This window comes from Mixophyes fleayi, assembly GCF_038048845.1.
Source record: "Mixophyes fleayi isolate aMixFle1 chromosome 1 unlocalized genomic scaffold, aMixFle1.hap1 SUPER_1_unloc_1, whole genome shotgun sequence".
NCBI lineage: Eukaryota > Metazoa > Chordata > Amphibia > Anura > Limnodynastidae > Mixophyes > Mixophyes fleayi.
Window position 1 is genome coordinate 113,564 of NW_027445875.1, and position 22,691 is coordinate 136,254.

The 22,691-nt window shown below is 42.9% G+C and overlaps 1 pseudogene; it reads left to right on the forward strand.

Moving 5' to 3' along the window:
- Positions 1–22,356, forward strand: part of LOC142109482 (protein FAM47E-like) — a 41,159-nt pseudogene extending 18,803 nt beyond the window's left edge.
- The last annotated feature ends 335 nt before the right edge of the window (positions 22,357–22,691 follow it).

Sequence of the window (22,691 nt, forward strand, 5' to 3'; positions counted from 1 at the left end):
CCAGAATAAGGACTTGTCAACACTAGGATTTATCATTCATTTTACAAGAAGTGTGCTCACACATCACAAGGGGCATGTCATATAGACATAGGTGTTAGAGTTATATAGATATATATTGTGGCAAAGAGGCCTATTTGCCACACATTTCCTGCATAGGAACAGCTGAGATCCTGGAAAATCTGCAGGGGAAAGCTGCATACAGGGTTAAATCCTTACAGAGTTGAACTCCTACACAGATGGTCTAATGGGGTAGCAAGACCAAAGTGAGGAGACTTGTGTAGTTACACCTGTCCTTTTAGTTGTTAGAAGTGACTGATGCTGAAAGAACTGGCCAGTCTGTAGAGAGCTAGACTGTGTATAGCTAGCATTAGGGTCACCAGAAGGTGTAAACAACGTGGGAATGTTTACTGGTGTCATCCTGACAAAGTTTATTTTGCCGCAAACAACAAAAGTACGTGTGATTTCAAGCAATAAGCGGTCTGTGTCTGATGTCTGCAGGGTGTCAGAAATGCTACTATGTATATATATATATATATATATATATATATATATATATATATATATATATATAAAAAAGTCAATGATCCTCTGCACTCTCCATATGTAAACTGGAGTGCAAGATGGGGTTGTCCAACATTGTATAAACTTTTCTATATTAAAAACAGGGAATGTTAGTTCCACATATTGCAATATGTGTTAAGCTGACCAATTTACGCCAAAGTCTTTACATTGATATATGTGTATTTGATGTATTTATTTATTTATTTATTTTAAAAAGGTGCTTTGAGGTCCTTTAATAAGTTATTTTACTGCACGGATTTATAGCACAAAACAAAATGATGAGCATGTTGCTTAGAAAAAGATTGTTTTATCTTTGTATTCCCTACAGGGAGGGGAGCCATGCAATGTTAACGAATCCACCATCTTCAGTCTTTTTGCCAGTGGCTTTGACACTAGGCCAGCGCTCAGTGTCCCAATCCATGTTGTAGAGCTCAACAATGTGCCTGCAAAGCTGAGAATGTCCGTAGGAGTCTCATCTCGACATTACAGTGCAAAGACTTCACGCTCATGAACATACAGCAGTCTAAGGCAATATGAAGTCTTGTTTATCTAAATCCAGTATTTATTTCACTTGTGTCTTTGTTGGTTTATAACAGACCTGTCCAACCTGCGGCCCTCCAGGTGTTGTGAAACTACAAGTCCCAGCATGCCCTTCCAGCTATCAACTGGTTGTCTACCGGCAAAGCATGCTGGGGCTTGTAGTTTCACAACATCTGGAGGGCCGCAGGTTGAACAGGCCTGGTTTATAACTAAACAGATTGCAAGAATGTAGAAGCTAAAAGCTCAAGCACACTGCTCTTCTCCATATATGTTTATAAGGAGGGGATAATTGTCATGTGACTCTGGGCTCTAGGGGCAAATAGGCAGTAATAATGTGACAATACAAATACGTTCATATTATGCCCACAAACTTATACCTCTAACTTCTGAGGCAGATTATGTAGCTTGCAGACTAGAATTCCCTTCTGGGATCAACAAAAAAAATAGTTATTTTCCAACATTTTAAAGTGACTGGGAACATAACAATTTGAGATACAAGACACGACTGTGTAGTTTCAGCCTTAAGTCAAAATTGAGATGTAAAAAACCTTGTCCATTAAGCAGAACATAACGGAAATAATATGACTTGCGTGACACAGGACTTCACCTTGGTTTTTAAAAACATAAATATTCCAAACACATATATTACAAGATTGTAGACATTTTTTCTAGATTTTGAGTAGTAACATATTTGACTACAAATTATGTAGGTGTAGTGTAAAATGTTATTTAGGGATCCCGTTTTTGTTGTTTACTTTCAATTCTTGTTTTGATTCGTCACATATCTTATAAATATATTTGTAAAGATGAAACTGTGTAATATCTCTATTTCCTTTCAAAGGAGTCCACTTACTACCCATGCGGGTAGTATACGGAGCTTGGTATCTTGATCCTAAAACATGGAAGAAGCTGAAAATCAACGAGCCATTAACAGATCCAGATGTAGAAAAGAAAGTCAAAGGCATGCATTCAACAATGAGGATTAGCCAAAAGGTATCTTGCACACAAAAAAACATATATTTCCAGTGTTTGTACATAAATGAAATGTAATTCACTTTAACTAAATTATAACTATCAACATTGTTAAAAAGGGCAAATGGGGACAGAAGTGTGGTAGGTGTGACACCAGTGTGGGCTTGCCTATCCCATGTAGTGGGTGTAGCCAGGATACATAGGGTGTGAACCATGCCCCTCCATGAATTCATTTGCCTTCCTTCTGCTCTGCAGTAACACATTTCTCTATCCTGCCATTGAGGGACACTGCGAGACCTTGGGGTATAGTAGTGGGTCCAGGAGTCTTGTCACTTTAAAACTTGTTTGGTCTGTAGTCTCCTCCCCTACTATACCCCTCCTCCACTGCAGTTTCCTCAGTTTACGTTAAGTGACTAAGGAGTAAAGGTCACTTCAGTATAGGCTCCTGCCTATACTGAGTTAGTGGTAGATATTTCATGTTTTTATGTTTATTTCCCTACAGGTGCTTCGCGGGACTCATACTAAGACCCAGGGGAGTGAATAAGACTTATGCTCTGCTCACTCCAGGTCCAAGTAGAAGCTCAGCTCTCTTACTGAGCACCTTCTTGCCGGCATTCTTCCTAGGCAAGGGGCAGTTATACTGAAAACGGGAACTTATTTTTTTAAATTTCCCACGCCCACAGCTCCAGACAAGTACCAAGGAGTGAAGTTGTAGCAACCTCTCCTCCCCGGCCAGATCCCTTGCCGGCAAGATCCCCTAGACAACGAGTGATGAGGGGATAAGCAACGCTCGCACTCTTTAGGAGGCGAGGAAGCTGTTACATAGGGCACACATCCTGGGCATTTTAACATAGTGTGCGCCGCTATTTAGATCTCGGTGGCCAATTTTTTGGTTAGGCACGGGAGATCACATATAGTGTATAGAAAGAAAGATTTCATTTTAGGCATCCCCTTCCTCACAGGCACTTCCTGCCTTGATTGGAAGACATTTTTCTTAGCTGGAGACATTTTATGCAGCACCCTGCCCACTCTGCCTCTCCTCTTTCTGTAGGTTCTACACAGCTAGAATATAGCAAAGCATTTGTGTTTATTATGTGATTGTAAATTGTTAATTCTATCTTTCACATACAGGACTGTAATATTATTGTTGGGGAGAGTGGTATTCTGATAGGACTACCCAGAATAGAGACTGAGTAGATTCCTAAATTCCTAAATAAACAACCAGCAAAATTAACAAAGGGTTTTTATCTTTTATCTGTTTATTTTCTAATATATATATATATATATATATATATATATATATATATATATATATATATATTATAAGGGCACAGTCGTGCCCTTATATTAAGGTTACATGTAAAAAACTTCATTTTCCCATTGGAAATTTGTGAGAGGGTGGGCAAGGTGTTTGAGGGTCTACATGTTAAAACGTATTAAAGCTATTAAACTGAAATTTGGCATGCGAATGGAGAACTATCCACAGGTGCCGCATGTGAAATTTCAGAAAAAAAGAATAAAAAATGACAATTTAGGAACAATCTAAAGTTCAAAAAAAAGTTCCACTTCCTGTTTTGCAAAAGTCGACATTTTTCTGTTTTTTTTGGGAGAGTGTAACTCGGTGTACAGGGCGTTTAAAAACACGTGGTAAGTTTTGTTAGAAAGCTATTAGGGCTGAGGAGTGCCTTTGAGGGTTCACAAGTTTGTTACAGTTTTTTTACAATTTGGTAAAACATGCCCCATTTTAAAGATAGGGGATTTCAGAAAAGTTCATAACGTTGCGCATGTCAGATAGAGTCTTGTGCTGGGTGTACTGAAAATGGCTTCACTTGAGAGCACAAACATGGCTGACTGACCTTTCGCTAAGAAAAAATATTCTGTGAGCAGGAGAAATTAGCCACATTTGGGGGGTAGAGGGAGGGTGGCTGGGGTTTTGGGACTGAGAGGGGGCACACTATACTAGTATTAGCCCTGGCACCACTCATTTCACAGTTTATTAATCTCTCTGAGCAGTGCCAGAGCTGTGTTACAGAGCCTGTTTAAACTTCCCTCCCCCTCAGTGACGTCAGTTAATTTATTCACTGCACTGAGCTGAGGGGCGGGAAATTTAAAAGTGCTCAGTTTCCTGCGGTGAATTAAAAAAAAAATTCACTTTTAACCTTAGTGCTGCCAGCCTACTGCTTGTTCCGTGAAAATCGGGGGAATAATTTGCGTGGGGTCCCCTGCGCTGGGCTGGATTCCCTAGGGAGTAGGGTCTGCCGAAAAAAACAATGGGCCCCCCCTAGGGACACCCAGCCCAGTGCTGATAGCACTAGAGCTCTTCCTACAAATCTGGGCGGTGGGTGTAGGGTAATAACGCCGATATAAATGTAAAAAAACAGACGCCATTTTGTTTTGTGGAGCTACAAGTCCCAGCCAGCCAGGTTGCCCTAAAGAGTGTGGGCATGCCGCTACTTGTATAACTACAAGCACCAGCATACCCAGGGCATGTTGGCACTTGGAGAACCACAAGTGCCAACATGTCCTGACACCCACGGCTGGCTGGGACCAATCAGATTCTAGCTATGATTTTGTAGAATATTCTAAATAAATGACAGCTAGAATCTGAAAGGTTGCTATAGGCAACATCTCCACTTTTCAAACCTGCCAGAAACTCACTAGCTTGATACATTTAAGCCCAGGAATGTTTTAGTAAAAATTATCGTATCAAAATAAATCACTCTGTATTGTGCAGGGAGCAGAGGATGGCTCCCTGTGTTGTGCAGGGGTCAGAGGAAGGCTCTCTGTGCTGTGCAGGGGTCAGAAGAAGGCTTTATGTATTGTGCAGGGGTCAGAGGATGGCTTTATGTAATGTGGAGGGGTCAGAGGATGGCTCTATGTATAGTGGAGGGGTCAGAGGATGGCTCTATGTATTGTGGAGGGGTCAGAGGATGGCTCTATGTATTGTGCAGGGGTCAGAGGATGGCTCTATGTATTGCACAGGGGTCAGAGGATGGCTCTATGTATTGCACAGCGGTCAGAGGATGGCTCTATGTATTGTGCAGAGGTCAGAGGATGGCCTCTGTATTGTACAGGGGTCAGAGGATGTCTCTCTGTGCTGTGCAGGGGTCAGAGGATGGCTTTATGTAATGTGCAGGGGTCAGAGTATGGCCTCTGTATTGTGCAGGGGTCAGCGGATGGCTCTCTGTGCTGTGTAGGGGTCAGAGGATGGCTTTCTGTGCTGTGCAGGGGTCAGAGGATGGCTCTATGTATTGTGCAGGGTCAGAGGATGGCCTCTGTATTGTACAGGGTCAGAGGATGGCTCTCTGTGCTGTGCAGTGGTCAGAGGATGACTCTATGTATTGTGCAGGGGTCAGAGGATGGCCTCTGTATTGTGCAGGGGTCAGGGGTCTATGTATTGTACAGGGGTCAGAAGATGGGTCTATGTATTGTGCAGGGGTGAGAGGATGGCTCTATGTATTGTGGGGTCCCCTGCCCTGGGCTGGATTCCCTAGGGAGTGGGGTCTGCCGAAAAAACGAGCGGGCCCCCCCTAGGGACACCCAGCCCAGTGCTGATAGCACTAGAGCTCTTCCTACAAATCTGGGCGGTGGGTGTAGGGTAATAACGCCAATATAAATGTAAAAAAACAGATGCCATTTTGTTTTGTGGAGCTACAAGTCCCAGCCAGCCAGGTTGCTCTAAATAGTGTGGGTATGCTGCTACTTGTATAACTACAAGCAGCAGCATACCCACAGCAGCCAGGGCATGTTAGCGCTTGGAGAATCACAAGTGCCAACATGTCCTGAAACCCACGGCTGGCTTGGACCAATTAGATTCTAGCTATGATTTTGTAGAATGTTCTAAATAAATGACAGCTAGAATCTGAAAGGTTGCTATAGGCAACATCTCCACTTTTCAAACCTGCCAGAAACTCTCTCGTAGCTTGATACATTTAAGCTAAGGAATGTTTTAGTGAAAATTATCGTATCAAAATACATCACTCTGTATTGTGCAGGGAGCAGAGGATGGCTCCCTGTGTTGTGCAGGGGTCAGAGGAAGGCTCTCTGTGCTGTGCAGGGGTCAGAAGAAGGCTTTATGTATTGTGCAGGGGTCAGAGGATGGCTTTATGTAATGTGGAGGAGTCAGAGGATGGCTCTATGTATTGTGGAGGGGTCAGAGGATGGCTCTATGTATTGCACAGGGGTCAGAGGATGGCTCTATGTATTGCACAGCGGTCAGAGGATGGCTCTATGTATTGTGCAGGGGTCAGAGGATGGCCTTTGTATTGTACAGGGGTCAGAGGATGTCTCTCTGTGCTGTGCAGGGGTCAGAGGATGGCTTTATGTATTGTGCAGAAGTCAGAGTATGGCCTCTGTATTGTACAGGGTCAGAGGATGGCTCTATGTATTGTGCAGGGGTCAGAGGATGGCTCTATGTATTGTGCAGGGGTCAGAGGATGGCTCTATGTATTGCACAGGGGTCAGAGGATGGCTCTATGTATTGTGCAGGGGCCAGAGGATGGCTCTATGTATTGTGCAGGGGTCAGAGGATGGCTCTATGTATTGCACAGGGGTCAGAGGATGGCTCTATGTATTGCACAGCGGTCAGAGGATGGCTCTATGCATTGTGCAGGGGTCAGAGGATGGCCTCTGTATTGTACAGGGGTCAGAGGATGTCTCTCTGTGCTGTGCAGGGGTCAGAGGATGGCTTTATGTATTGTGCAGGGGTCAGAGTATGGCCTCTGTATTGTACAGGGTCAGAGGATGGCTCTATGTATTGTGCAGGGGTCAGAGGAAGGCTCTCTGTGCTGTGCAGGGGTCAGAAGAAGGCTTTATGTATTGTGCAGGGGTCAGAGGATGGCTCTATGTATTGCACAGGGGTCAGAGGATGGCTCTATGTATTGTGGAGGGGTCAGAGGATGGCTCTATGTATTGTGCAGGGGTCAGAGGATGGCTCTATGTATTGCACAGGGGTCAGAGGATGGCTCTATGTATTGCACAGCGGTCAGAGGATGGCTCTATGTATTGTGCAGGGGTCAGAGGATGGCCTCTGTATTGTACAGGGGTCAGAGGATGTCTCTCTGTGCTGTGCAGGGGTCAGAGGATGGCTTTATGTATTGTGCAGGGGTCAGAGTATGGCCTCTGTATTGTACAGGGTCAGAGGATGGCTCTATGTATTGTGCAGGGGTCAGAGGATGGCCTCTGTATTGTGCAGGGGTCAGAGGATGGCTCTCTGTGCTGTGCAGGGTCAGAGGATGGCTCTATGTATTGTACAGGGTCAGAGGATGGCTCTCTGTGTTGTGCAGGGTCAAAGCATAGCTCTATGTATTGTGCAGGGGTCAGAGGATGGCTCTATTTATTGTGCAGCGGTCAGATGAAGATTGTCTTTATTATGGATTTCTCTATCATGTGTAGGGGTCACTAGAAGATTTTTTGTGTAGTGCAGGTTTCACTAAAAGGCTCTATTTTCTACAGAGTTTGGAGAAGGCTCTTTGAATTGTGAAGAAGGCTTTATGTATTGTGCAGGGGTCAGAATATGGCTCTATGTATTGTGCAGGGGTCAGAGGATGGCTCTATGTATTGCACAGGGGTCAGAGGATGGCTCTATGTATTGTGGAGGGGCCAGAGGATGGCTCTATGTATTGTGCAGGGGTCAGAGGATGACATTATGTATTGCACAGGGGTCAGAGGATGGCTCTATGTATTGCAAAGCGGTCAGAGGATGGCTCTATGTATTGTGCAGGGGTCAGAGGTTGGCCTCTGTATTGTACAGGGGTCAGAGGATGTTTCTCTGTGCTGTGCAGGGGTCAGAGGATGGCTTTATGTATTGTGCAGGGGTCAGAGTATGGCCTCTGTATTGTACAGGGTCAGAGGATGGCTCTATGTATTGTGCAGGGGTCAGAGGATGGCTCTATGTATTGTGCAGGGGCAAGAGGATGGCCTCTGTATTGTACAAGGGTCAGAGGATGGCTCTCTGTGCTGTGTAGGGTTCAGAGATTGGCTTTATGTACTGTGCAGGGGTCAGAGGATGGCCTCTGTATTGTGCAGGGATTAGAGGATGGCTCTATGTATTGTGCAGGGGTCAGAAGATGGCTCTATGTATTGTACAGGGTCAGAGGATGGCTCTCTGTGTTGTGCAGAGTCAAAGCATAGCTCTATGTGTTGTGCAGGGGTCAGAGTATGGCTCTATTTATTGAGTAGCGGTCAGATGAAGATTGTCTTTATTATGGATTTCTCTATCATGTGTAGGGGTCACTAGAAGATTTTTTGTGTGGTGCAGGTTTCACTAAAAGGCTCTATTTTCTACAGATATTGGAGAAGGCTCTTTGAATTGTGAAGAAGGCTTTATGTATTGTGCAGGGGTCAGAGGATGGCTCTATGTATTGTGCAGGGGTCAGAGGATGGCTCTATGTATTGCACAGGGGTCAGAGGATGGCTTTATGTATTGTGGAGGGGTCAGAGGATGGCTCTATGTATTGTGCAGGGGTCAGAGGATGGCTCTATGTATTGCACAGGGGTCAGGATGGCTCTATGTATTGCACAGCGGTCAGAGGATGTCTCAATGTATTGTGCAGGGGTCAGAGGATGGCCTCTGTATTGTACAGGGGTCAGAAGATGTCTCTGTGCTGTGCAGGGGTCAGAGGATGGCTTTATGTATTGTGCAGGGGTCAGAGTATGGCCTCTGTATTGTACAGGGTCAGAGGATGGCTCTATGTATTGTGCAGGGGTCAGAGGATGGCTCTATGTATTGTGCAGGGGTCAGAGGATGGCCTCTGTATTGTGCAGGGGTCAGAAGATGGCTTTATGTATTGTGCAGGGGTCAGATGATGGCTCTATGTATTGTGCAGGGGTCAGAGGATGGCTCTATATATTGTACAGGGTAAGAGGATGGCTCTCTGTGTTGTGCAGGGTCAAAGCATAGCTCTATGTATTGTGCAGGGGTCAGAGGATTGCTCTATTTATTGTGCAGCGGTCAGATGAAGATTGTCTTTATTATGGATTTCTTTATCATGTGTAGGGGTCACTAGAAGATTTTTTGTGTGGTGCAGGTTTCACTAAAAGGCTCTATTTTCTACAGAGATTGGAGAAGGCTCTTTGAATTGTGAAGAAGGCTTTATGTATTGTGCAGGGGTCAGAGGATGGCTCTATGTATTGTGCAGGGGTCAGAGGATGGCTCTATGTATTGCACAGGGGTCAGAGGATGGCTCTATGTATTGCACAGTGGGAAGAGTGGGTGTCATGTGAGAGAACCTGGTTGGCAGTGGGAGGGGAATGTAATAATTTAGGGGGCAGGGTGGCATGTGATAGAGAATTGTTAGTGGGCAGAGGGTGGGTGATTTCACATTTAGATTCATAGAATTTGAAAATTATCAATATTTTTACTTTACAAAAAACCCATGAAATTCTATAGACAGAAAACCTTACGTCCTAATGTCCGATTAAGGTTCCTTACACACCATCTAAAATGTAAGAAAACTATTGAAACTCTTCCACTCAAACTCCAAAAAGCAATGAAATTATGACAATTAAGGCAGAAACATTAATGGACATGTTACTTGCTCAATACAGACATGGTATGCCATCACATCCTGTGGTTAGCTGCAGATTCAGCACTATCATGGAGTGAGATTGCTGTTACTCACAAAATGGTGGAGCTGCTAATTCACAGATTTGTGTGTTCACTGGAATTAGAGATGGTCACTGACCCCCGTGTTTTGGTTTTGGATTCGGTTTTGGATCTGGATTACCGTCGTATTTTGGTTTTGGTTTTGGTTTTGCAAAACCGCCATTGCGTGTTTTGGTTTTGGTTTTGGTTTTGTTTGGTTTTGTTTTGCAATTTTTTGGGAAAATCCATGTTTTTGGGCTTAAATTAACCCAATTTAGTGCTACAACTGAGGTAATAAATCATCCAAAAAAACAGTTTAATTCTTCGTTGGTAGGCCTATTCTACACACAAAACAGATTGTCTTCCTCTCCATCTATGCATATTGGCAATGCAGCCATCGTCTTTGAATGTATATTACACCCTACACTTATAGTTAAATATGTAAAGAAATGGAAAAAGCCAGTTTGGTTTCTGTCTCTCAAGGCCCCCCTCCACTTGTATAAAATACCAAAAAATTCAGCCATAATAGACTGTACAATATTAATTGACATGGAGAAAGCCAGTTTGGTTTCTGTCTCTCTAGGCCCCCCTCCACTTGTATAAAATACTAAAAAATTCAGCCATTACAGACTGTACAATATTAATTGACATGGAGAAAGACAGTTTGGTTTCTGTCTCTCTAGGCCCCCCTCCACTTGTATAAAATACCCAAAAATTCAGCCATTATAGACTGTACAATATTATGAAAAATGGACAAAGCCAGTTTAGGGTCACTCTGTCTATGACACCCTACCCTTAAGGATAAATTGCCCTAACAGCAGCCTTTCAAGATGGTATGTGATATGGAAATGCCACAAGTCCCTTTCATCTTTGGGGGTAGATTGCACCCTACACTTACATAGAAAGTTTTAAAAAGATGTTATCGGCATCATCTTCAGCTTAATCCTCACCCTCATCAGTGTGTACGTCATCATCACAGACTATCAATTCATCGCCGCTTGAATCCTCCATTAGAGAACAGTCAGTGCTTGGATGTCTTGGATGGTGAAGGCCTTCCTCGTGGAAGATGTAGTTCATTTTTATAAACATCATTTTCTCCACATTTTTGGGAAGTAACCTTCTACGGCGATCATTAACTAAGTTCCCTGCTGTGCTGAACACTCGTTCAGAGTACACACTGGAGGGTGGGCAGCTTAGGTATTGCAAAGCAAGTTTGTACATGGGTTTCCAAATGGCCTGCTTTTCTTCCCAGTAAGGAAAGGGACTGTCTGACATTTCCATATCAACTACCTCTTGAAAGTAATCCTCCACCATCTTTTGCATGTTTATACTCATATTGGATGGAGTTATGGGCAAAGTGACACATTATTTTGAAAAATCCCTCAAACCAGCCCAGATGTTAAATTGTTCTGGTCTGCCCCCTGTGTCTTCCCTGCTTCTTTTTTGGAAATTTAATTTTTTATGAGCAACAGCTTGAGAAAGTGAAGGAGGACACGTCGTCAAGCCGAGGCCCAGTTCAGCGGCCAACTTGCTGAGCAATAGCTCCTTGCAAAAGTTCACATCTCGCTCATTTACAAGTAAAGACTCAATGTAGGTTTTAAACCTTGGATCAAGCACAGTGGCCAAAACGTACTGATCCGAATTCAAGATCTTAATAACTCGAGGATCATTGTGAAGCGAATTAAGTACTTGATCGACAAGGCCAACATACTTTGCTGCATTGCTTTCTTTGAGCTCCTCCTTCATTTTCTCAAGCTGCTTTTCCAATAGTCTAATTAAAGGAATGACTTGGCTCAAACTAGCAGAGTCTGCACTCACCTCACATGTCACAACTTCAAATGGTTTCAGCACCTTGCACAGCACTGAAAGGATTCCCCACTGTGCAAGAGTGAAATACATCCCCCCTCCTTTCCCAATGTCATGGCTTGTGCAATATGCTTGGATGGCTTTGCGCTGTTCCTCCATCCTCTGAAGCATGTACAGGGTGGAATTCCACCGAGTTACCACCTCTTGCTTAAGTTGGTGGCAGGGCAAGTTAAACTGCTCTTGGAGCTGCTGTAATGTCCTACATGCTGTGGCTGAATGCCTGAAATGGCCTGAAATTTTACGGGCCACCGAAAGCATCTCCTGCACCTCACGGTTATTTCGTAGGAAGCTCTGCACCACCAAGTTGATGGTGTGAGCAAAACAGGGAATATGTTGGAAATCACCCAGCTGTAATGCTCGACCTATATTGTTGGCGTTATCTGAAATGACATACCCTGGGGAGAGTCCGAGTGGTATAAGCCATGCATCAATCACATCTCTCAGTTTGCGTAACAAATTGTCAGCCGTATGCCTGTTAGTGAAGCCGGTGATACAAAGAGTGGCCTGCCTGTGACAAATGTTACATAGTGGTGTACATGCTGCTGCTGTTCCTGCTGGTGAAGGTGAATGACCAACCCAGTGGGCTGTCACAGTCATATAGTCATTGGTTTGGCCACTTCCACTTGTCCACATATCTGTGGTTAAGTGAACAGTGGGCAGAATGGCATTTTTCAGTGCAATCTCTACATTTTTACACACTTTTTGGTATAGTTGTGGAATAGCTTTACGGGAGAAATGGTGTCGCGATGGAATTCTGTAACGCGGACACAAAACCTCAATTAACTGTGAAAAACCAGCTGCGTTTATTATGGAGATTGGACGCAGATCTAACACTAACATTGCAGCCATGGCGTCTGTGATTCGCTTGGCGACTGGGTGACTGCTGTCATATTTGCTTCCCCTCGCAAATGATTGTTTCACAGTTAATTGCTGAAATGTAGGACTGCTCATTTTATTAACCTGCCTCTGGGATGATGATTCACCCCCAGCAGCAGCAACAGCAGCAGCAGGACTAACGCTTTCTTCAGAGGAATCAATAATAGTGCCGGAGTCATCCAGCCTTAAGTGGGATGCCGGGCTAACTCCGAGCGCTACTGAGGATATTGATGAGGATGGTGTGGTGGGTGTATTTTGTAGCCGTCGGTATGTCGGTGAGCGGAGGGTCTTAGCTGATGAGGGAGTGCTTGTATTCTTTTGGGAAGAACTCTCAGCTTTTCCCAACACTTTGCCATGAACTCTCGTTAAATGGCGTAACATAGATGAGGTTCCAAGATGGTTAAGGTCCCTCCCTCGACTGACTGTGGCTTGACATACACTACAAATGACTATACAATTGTTGTCTGGATTTGGCTAGAAATAATTCCACACATAAGAAGTGGATTTTTTTGTTTTATGCCCAGGCATGACAATGGCCTTTTTCTTGTCACGTGCCAGAACTGCTGCCACTGGTGCAGGACTTACACAAACAACCTCATCCTCATCAACATCCTCATTAGTGCCCTCGTCGCCTACACAAATCTCCCCCTCATCCTCTTCTAATTCCAAAGTGGCATCCTCAATTTGGGTATCACCGGCTACACTCGGGCTATTAAGGCACACATCAGCAGAATGCTCACGATTAGACATCCCACTGTTGGATGGACTCTCCACAGGGATTGTTGTCATTTGTGAATCAGAGCAAATATTCTCCTGTAATGCCTCACTGTTATCTTGCAGCTCGGCTTTGACGCATAACAGTAGTTGTGCACCAATTGTAGGCTGGGTAACTTTTTGGGATCTGCCACTAATAGCCAAAGGTGAAGGCCTCATTCTCTCTTTGCCACTGCGTGTGTAGAATGGCATGCTTGCAATTTGTTTTTTATCGTCACTTAACTTTTGCTCACTTACACTTCTTTTTCGCTTCAATACAGTAAAAAATTTTTTGGTTTTTGTTTTTTGCACTAATTTGAAAACACTCTGTTGTTTGACATCGCCTTGGCCAGATGACGTACTGGGAACACTAACATCAGGACTGGTGACAGAACCTGGTTGCTCATTCAGATCATATGTGGACTGCTTTGAATCCATTCTGAGCGCAAACCACTGGGGAGTGCTAAAAATTATTTGGTAGATACTGCTGACAGATATGACTTTTGACAGCCAGAAATATTAATGCACAATTAGGGAGGACACCCCAAAAGCACTGAGGAGTGCTAAAAATTATTTAGTAGATACTGCTGACAGTTATGACTTTTGACAGACAGACATATTAATGCACAATTAGGGAGGACACCCCAAAAGCACTGAGGAGTGCTAAAAATTATTTAGTAGATACTGCTGACAGATATGACTTTTGACAGCCAGAAATATTAATGCACAATTAGGGAGGACACCCCAAAAGCACTGAGGAGTGCTAAAAATTTTTTGTAGATACTGCTGACAGTTATAACTTTTGACAGCCAGAAATATTAATGCACAATTAGGGAGGACACCCCAAAAGCACTGAGGAGTGCTAAAAATTATTTAGTAGATACTGCTGACAGTTATGACTTTTGACAGCCAGAAATATTAATGCACAATTAGGGAGGACACCCCAAAAGCACTGAGGAGTGCTAAAAATTATTTAGTAGATACTGCTGACAGATATGACTTTTGACAGCCAGAAATATTAATGCACAATTAGGGAGGACACCCCAAAAGCACTGAGGAGTGCTAAAAATTATTTAGTAGATACTGCTGACAGTTATGACTTTTGACAGCCAGAAATATTAATGCACAATTAGGGAGGACACCCCAAAAGCACTGAGGAGTGCTAAAAATTATTTAGTAGATACTGCTGACAAATATGACTTTTGACAGCCAGAAATATTAATGCACAATTAGGGAGGACACCCCAAAAGCACTGAGGAGTGCTAAAAATTATTTAGTAGATACTGCTGACAGTTATGACTTTTGACAGCCAGAAATATTAATGCACAATTAGGGAGGACACCCCAAAAGCACTGAGGAGTGCTAAAAATTATTTAGTAGATACTGCTGACAGTTATGACTTTTGACAGCCAGAAATATTAATGCACAATTAGGGAGGACACCCCAAAAGCACTGAGGAGTGCTAAAAATTATTTAGTAGATACTGCTGACAGTTATGACTTTTGACAGCCAGAAATTTTAATGCACAATTAGGGAGGACACCCCAAAAGCACTGAGGAGTGCTAAAAATTATTTAGTAGATACTGCTGACAGTTATGACTTTTGACAGCCAGAAATATTAATGCACAATTAGGGAGGACACCCCAAAAGCACTGAGGAGTGCTAAAAATTATTTGGTAGATACTGCTGACAGATATGACTTTTGACAGCCAGAAATATTTATGCACAATTATGGGGGACACCCCAAAAGCGCTGGGGAGTGCCAAATATTAAGAAAAAATAATAAACCTCTATCCTCCTCTCTGCACTAGCGATTTTGGTTAGAGCAATTGCAAGAACAATATTGTATTCTCTGTCCCTGCTCTAATTAGCCTATGACTACACCCTGCTCTCTCCCTCTGTCAAATGGCGATGGATTGCTGTGGAGGCGTGTATTTATAAAGTTGAAGTATCGCGAGAACCGAGCCCCGAGATCCGACGATGACGTTCGGCCTCGATTTGGATTCGGAACGGGCGGGAGAGTACCGAGCTGCTCAGCTCGGTACTCGGATACCCAAAGTTCGGGTGGGTTCGGTTCTCGGAGAACCGGACCCGCCCATCTCTAACTGGAATACACACATGCAGTACTATTATATTTTCTTAGTTTAGCTTTATCATAGTTTAGGGCCTGCGTGTCTTAGAAAGAGAAGGACCGGTGCTAGGGTCCACGGCGCCCTAGGCATTTTTAAAAAAGCGGCGCCCCCCCCGCAAAAATCAACGCCCTCCTCCCTCCTCTCCTTACATTGTCTCACCACCGCCGCCTCTCTGCTCCGTCTCCTCCCCTCCACTCACTGATACTAGTAAGTGGAGGGGAGGAGACGGAGCAGAGAGGCGGCGGCGGTGACAAAATAGCCTCTTCCCCCCTCCCCGTGCATCTGAATGCTGTGCGGCGGCCGTGACAGGTATGGTCAGCGGTCGCCGCACAGTTTTAAAGTCTTTTAGTATTCTGTGGCGTTCTCCAGGCGCCCTCCAGAGCCCGGCGCCCTAGGCAAGTGCCTAACCTTGCCTAAAGGGAGCGCGGGGCCTGAGAAAGAGACATTAGAGCAACTTCATAAAAAGGTAGAACTACAAAATTACATTACAGTTAAATTACATTAAAATGGTGTATAAGCCTCTGCTTAGTTTGGTTTTCAGTGAGCAATATTTGCCATTTCATTCTTTTACAAGCTCTAAGCGAACTTTTAAGGATACATAAAGCCTACAAGACTTTATCGGAAAATATTTTTGCAAACTGCAAAATAGTGTAATCCAAATGCACAGAGAGATTTCTCTGCAGGGATCTGTCAGCTGCAGGAACCATATTTGGTGAGGAGGCATGTATTGCAGATATCTTCTAGGAGCAGGCACAATATTGGAGGGAGGATTGCTCTACAAGGATCTGTCAGGAGGGGTTAGTATGTTGAATGGAGGGATGCTCTGCAGGGGTCTGTCAGCTGCAGGGAGTGTTTTGGGTGGAGGAATGCTCTGCAGGATTCTTTCGGGAGCAGATACTGTTTGGTGATGAGCTATGTTTTGCAGGTATCTTCTTGGTGCAGGCACAGTCTTGGAGGGAGGAATGCTCTGCAGGGGTATGTCAGGAGCAAGTATTGTTTTTCGGGAGGAGGGATATTCTGCAGGAATCTGTTGGGAGCAGGTACAGTGTTGGTGGGAGGAAAGCTCTGCAGGGATCTGTCAGGAGGGGGTAGTATGTTGAGTGTAAGAATACTCTGCAGGGGTTTGTCAGCAGCGGGGAATGTTTTGGGTGGAGGGATGCTCTGCAGGGATCTTTCGAGAACAAATACTTTTTGGTGATGAGCTATTTTCTGCAGGTATCTTTAATGAACAGGCACAGTCTTGGAGGGAGCAATACTCTGCAGGGTTTTTGTAGTTCTGCTTTTTTATTGCTCTAATGTCTCTTTCTAAGACAGGCAGGCCCTAAACTACGATAACGCTAAACTAAGAAAATGTAATAGTACTGTATGTGTGTATTTCAGTGAACACACAAATCTGTGAATTAGTGTCACGGGCACTAGGAGTCTTTACCCAGGGATCACCAGGTGGTAGGCTTACCAGAGCAATGTAGATGGTAACAGGGTACTCTGGTAGCGGGGTGATCACGGAACAGGAAACAGCAGATGATGAGATGCTCAGGAAAGTCTATGACTAGCAGCACTGGTAATATGGAGGTAATAGTACACGAGGAACTGTAGGACAAGGACACGTGTAGGTAGTCAGTGGTCTGCGATAGCAAGTTGTACCACTGCTATAGTGAGGAGGAATGTCCAACAGAAACGAGGAGGTGATGAGAGTCAGCGGTCTGCGGATAGCAAGTTGTACCGCTGTCTGAGTGAAGGAATGGAATCCAAGTGGAGATATCCGGGGAGTCAGTGGTCTGCGATAGCAAGTTGTACCACTGCTATGTGAGAGGATACTGGAACAGGTGATACCGGAAACAGGGATCAGTGGTCTGCTACCAGCAAGTTGTACCACTGAATATATATGTGAGGAGGTGCACGGGGAGAGACTGCAACACAGGATATACACAGGCACCTTATATACGATCCACAGTAACATGCACAATATATATATATATAAATGACTGAACAGGTCTGCAAATATAGGAAGTCTCTTGAAACAGTCCAGCACAAGTTAACACAGTCAATGATGGCAATAGACTCAGCGTATAGCAGACTCCAGAGGAGAACCAACACAGTCCAGCAAGATATGCAATACACCAGCACAGTCAATGAGAAGTATGCATACCGTGGTTCAGAAGCAGGTAGTCAAATAGGAGTGCAGGGATACCTGAGCGGCAGGAGGCCGGCTGGATGAGAAGTCCCAGGATACCTGAGGCAGCGGTCAGTAGGTGCAGCGCACAGATAAGTAGACCAACAGGGACACGAATCCACAGGAATCAATAACACGTGGAACTGGACTCACGCAGAACCCAGGAGAGTGGAGATGATCCAGCAGAGGAGTAGTAGATGAAATATAAATCCAATGCAGACAGGAGGGTAGACCTGCGGGACACGTGAAGGCGTGGAGAGCGGATCAGCAGTAGATGGATGATAGCGCAGTCAGCAGCAGCAGGACTCTGCGGTACACGGAGGTAACCAGTAGCAACCAATAGTTGTCAGTAGCGATGGCACACGGGATAGCAGAGCAGACCAGGAGCTGTTGATCACGGAGAGTAGCAAATGGCAATGAGAGCAGCAGTCTCGAGGAAACACAGAAGAGCTGAGAAGAGACTGCAGTGCACAGGAGCAGCGGATAGGAATCAGCTAACTTGTCACGATGATGAACACAGGCGAGTTGTAGGCTGGAGGCTGTAGTGCACGGAAGCAGCGGGTAGACATCAGCTAACAATCCCGATGATGAACACAGGCGAGTTGTAGGCTGGAGGCTGTAGTGCACGGAAGCAGCGGATAGACAACAGCTAACAGTCACGATAATGAACACAGGCGAGTTGCAGGCTGAAGGCTTGTAGTGCACGGAGGCAGCGGATAGGAATCAGCTCACTGACTTGATGAGGAACAGGTGAGTGGAAGTAAAGTAACGGTTGGAGTGCACAGAGGCAGCGGGTAGGAACCAGCAAACAGTCACAGTGAAATATAATAGCGATGAAGTGGGTTAGAGGACTGAAGTGCACGGAGGCAGCGGATAGGAATCAGCAAACAGTCACAATAATAAGTAGTAGCGTTGAAGTGGTTTGGAAGACTGTAGTGCACGGAGGCAGCGGATAGGAATCAGCTAACAGTCACGATGATATAGTTGATGGTAGAAGTGGTATGGGGACCACAGTAGTAGAAGTGGTTTGGAAACCACAGAGGTAGAAGTGGTTTGGAAACCACAGGAATCAGCAGCGCTGAAAACACGAGGAATACAGGAACACCTTCAGAGACTCATAGGGAATGAGACTCCAAGATCAGGCAACGTGGTGTTGACCACAGGTGCTTAATATAGGGAGTGTTGCCTGATCTGCCAATTGAGTTAAAGGGACATACACAGAAGTATAGGAAAGGGCTGCGCATGCGCAGACCCTCAGGATGGAGGACGGCCACGGTTCCTAAATGTCCGGGAAGAGGCACTCACGGAACGGTGAGTGACAATTAGCAGCTCCACAATTTTGTGAGTGACAGCAATCTCACTCCATGATAGTGCTGAATCTGCAGCACATTCTCTCCTCTTGTCCCTGTATCAATACATTCCCCTCCACTCTCCCATCATCCCTGTAGTGACACATTTCCCCCTGCAAGTTACTTGTCTGCCCTCCCTGTCTCCTTAGTAGTGAGACTTAGGGGTATATTTATAAATAAAAGAGAGATGTTGTCTAAAGCAACCAATCAGATTCTAGCTTTAATTTATTTAGTACATTCTACAAAATGACAGCTAGAATCTGATTTTCATTTTTGCTTTTGAAAAACCATACTAAGTGAAACACGCATATTATATATTTTAATGAATTTATACCAAAATTGAACATTCTGGAGTGCCCCCTGATTTTCACACCTTGTTTCTTCTTCTCCTTTTGATGTAAAGTTTTCATGTGTTTCTGTGCACCCTTTAGGATACCAGGTATATTGATATCCTGAATCTCTGATACTGTATAAATCCACTTAAGGATGTTTCAGTAATACTATCCTGTTATTGTTCAATCTTTTCATACTGTAAAATACTGTACTGTATTAGGATTTAGTTTAGTTTCAGCTGCTAAGCATTTGTGCTGTAAGCTTTTAAGTATGTTTTTATTTCTACTATATCCTTAATTTACAAGCATCATTCATGTCATGCTAAACTTACCACAGTACATTTTCCTAATAACTTAGAACTCGGACTCACCTGTTGCATACGCTATTTACATTTTAGGATGAAGACCTGTTGCAACTTCATGGGACTGTTGGTTTTAAAGATTTTATTGAAAAGAAAGGCTACAGAAAACCAGAGGTGAGCCCACGATTCCTAATTACTTGTGATCTAATGTTTTATTCTGCAAAATAAAGGGAAAAGGTCATTAAAATTATGGGTTGGACAGTTTGCTCCACCCACTCCCAAATGATTTACGCTCCCAATTTATTTTGACATGATTATTTTTACACAGCTCTTCCAGTGCACTTTTGATTGGATGTACTGTTGTTTAAAGTAAGGAAAAATAGCATATAAACTCACTTATAGCGGCAGATTTAATTAATTGCATTGTCCCGCTGCATACACTATTGGTTTTTACAGTGGAGAAATTTCTGCTCATTTTTTGCTTGTATATACTAACTGCTGGTTCAAATCATTCAGGAACAAATATCAGCCTCAAATATTCAAAAACCAAGTTGACTACTGGACACAGGCTATTAAAAAATCCACTTAGGAATGATTGTGTGCTATAAATAGAGTAAATTGAGGTTGCAACATAGGATGGTAGTTCTCCGGTGCTCGGTATGAATGCATATGTTTGCAAGAAAGCTCCAAATGCCATTAATGTGATAAGAAGTACAGAGTTGTGATGAAATACCAAAGCGCTCAAAATTCAGTCTGTTACTAACAAGTACAAATGTAGCAGTATAGCTGATACAATATAACGATGTACGCAAAGGTTGTAGCCAAAATCCCATGCAGACACATATATCAATCAATTGTATTATAAAAACTTAACACATTTCATTGCTGCATCAATTTCATCAGAAGTATCATAGTTTACACCCATTATTTAAACTTTAGACAATTAATCAAAATTGACTTTTAAAATAATTAAGAATATGTAAAAAAAAGTGCTAAAAGAGCAAGTTGATCTACAAAAAACTAGCTAGATACTACGACCATCAATAGTCCAGTTTATATAGAAACACAAGGCATATAAATATAACAGCCATAGAACACCAGGATCGCACTGAAGGGGCTACCCAAAATATATTGGTTCTCAAATGGGCTCATATAGCGGTTGACAAATCTTGACGCAATCTTGGTAGCCATTTCCATGCCAAGGACCTGTAAAAAAAAATAATTACTGAAAATAAAATAATTATTTGAGTAATGAAATCAGCCAGATCCCAAATGAAATTACACTTGCTCTCAGAGACCACACCACATGAAGCAAGGAAGTGATGAACTGCTAATATACCCTCCTTGTGTTTGATGTTTGTATACTGAGCCTGTGCATTACATGTAACCCATTGATATCCAGGCCTCCATTGGAAGCAAGAGATCACTTCTGTGGTCTCTATTAGGTAAGATCTCAGAGAGACAGTGCTGCAAATGTAGTCAACATAAAATGAAATGTGGGAAGTAAGTGACTGAACACACAAAATGATAGGACATTCTGGTGGATTGATAGGATTTATGGGTTTTCGGAAGGTGAAAATAAATGAGAGTGAAGAGGTATTTGACAAAGTAAAAATCCTGACTTGGATATCACTCCCCGCAATTGCAGCACCTATAAGGCTTTCAAGGTTAGACTAATAAATCAAGGTGGGATCATTTTCAAATTATTTTATAATCTAATGTCATTTAAGTGACATTTATCTTCATTTTGGTAATCCTTCTGTCGCCTGAAAAATATTATGACCCAGTTTGTCATCAGCTTTAATGAGAATGGAATCATCAGAAGAAAGTTGGAGCTCTGTTTATTTTTACTTTGGTCTTTCAAACAGATCTAAAATTGTGTAAAATGTACCTTATAAAAACTTTCAATAAAAGGACCACTAAGGGATAAATATTTTATATAATTGTACACTTGGACTTAATATTGTCCACACTTGAATATAAAACTTTGCTCTGAGACTAATTTTTCATCTGTGATTCAGATTAAACCTTTGGGTAAACTGCATTACCCATAGTTACATTTTTAATATTGTATATTATTAAAATGTATTAATAAATATTATTAGCAGAGAAGTTATTGATCTAAAACAAGTCTAAGTTAGTGCTGTGAATCAGCATATTTCAATCCATCACACCACTTTCTAAACTACCCTTGTGTAGAAGGAAATGTAGATTATTTTATATAATTATTAATATAATTTCCAAACCTAGGTGTTTTATTAAAGTGTTCTTCCAGCAAATTAGCTGAACAAATGACCTCTGCCAAAACACTGGAAATCAACACCTTGAAGTAGACTTTCTTTGTTAAGAGTATAATGAATTGCAATAGCTCATCTAGTATAGTACACAATTTATCACAAGTACACCTGTGTTAGATTACATTTTGCTCCTTTAACTGCTGTAATCCAAAATAAGTATTTGTTTTATTTTATATTGATAATGTTTGTTTGTTTGTTTTCAGTTTCTGAGCAAAATATTCCTTAAGAATGATTCTGTCCCTTCAGAAAGCACAATTCCAACAGAATGTAGAACAGCTTCTTCCGCGAGAAATTCTTGGTACCGGTCTGGTTCAGCCTCCACCCATGAAGACAGTATAATAAACTGATCAACATCTCCATGCCACATACCTTTGATTTAGATTGAATATTAAACCTTTGTAGGGTTAATGTATAATTTGATCTGTTTCTGTATGCAGCCATAGGGAAATGGCTAAAAAGGTTAAAGTACATGGACTACAAATATCTTAGAATAGCAACATTTAGTTAGCAGGAAGACAGTGATACAACCATAAAGTGTAATAGTGTGACAAAATGCAATAGTTATGTTCTACTTTATAATCTACTGTAATATTAGTTCTGATTTAATAACATGGAAACATCTGGTGTATAAAAAATACAATAAAATGCACACTCTGATTTTTCATAGCAACATTTTATTTAAAGTTAAGTGCATTGATTTATGTCCTCTCTCCTCCATAACAAATATTAAAATACACAGCGTGCAACTCTCAGTCTATGGGGCAAAGGCCTAAAAACATACTTGCCAACTCCCGGAAACTTGCTTCGTGACTGGAGGGTGGGAGGGGGTGGGGCAAGGCTAATCGCGCCATTTTGGCCCCAAACCCGCAAAACTGTGCTGTATGTTGCGGGGGCGGGGCCAAAATGACGCGATTGACGCGATTCTCTGTGAAATCTTGGATCCGGGAGAAATG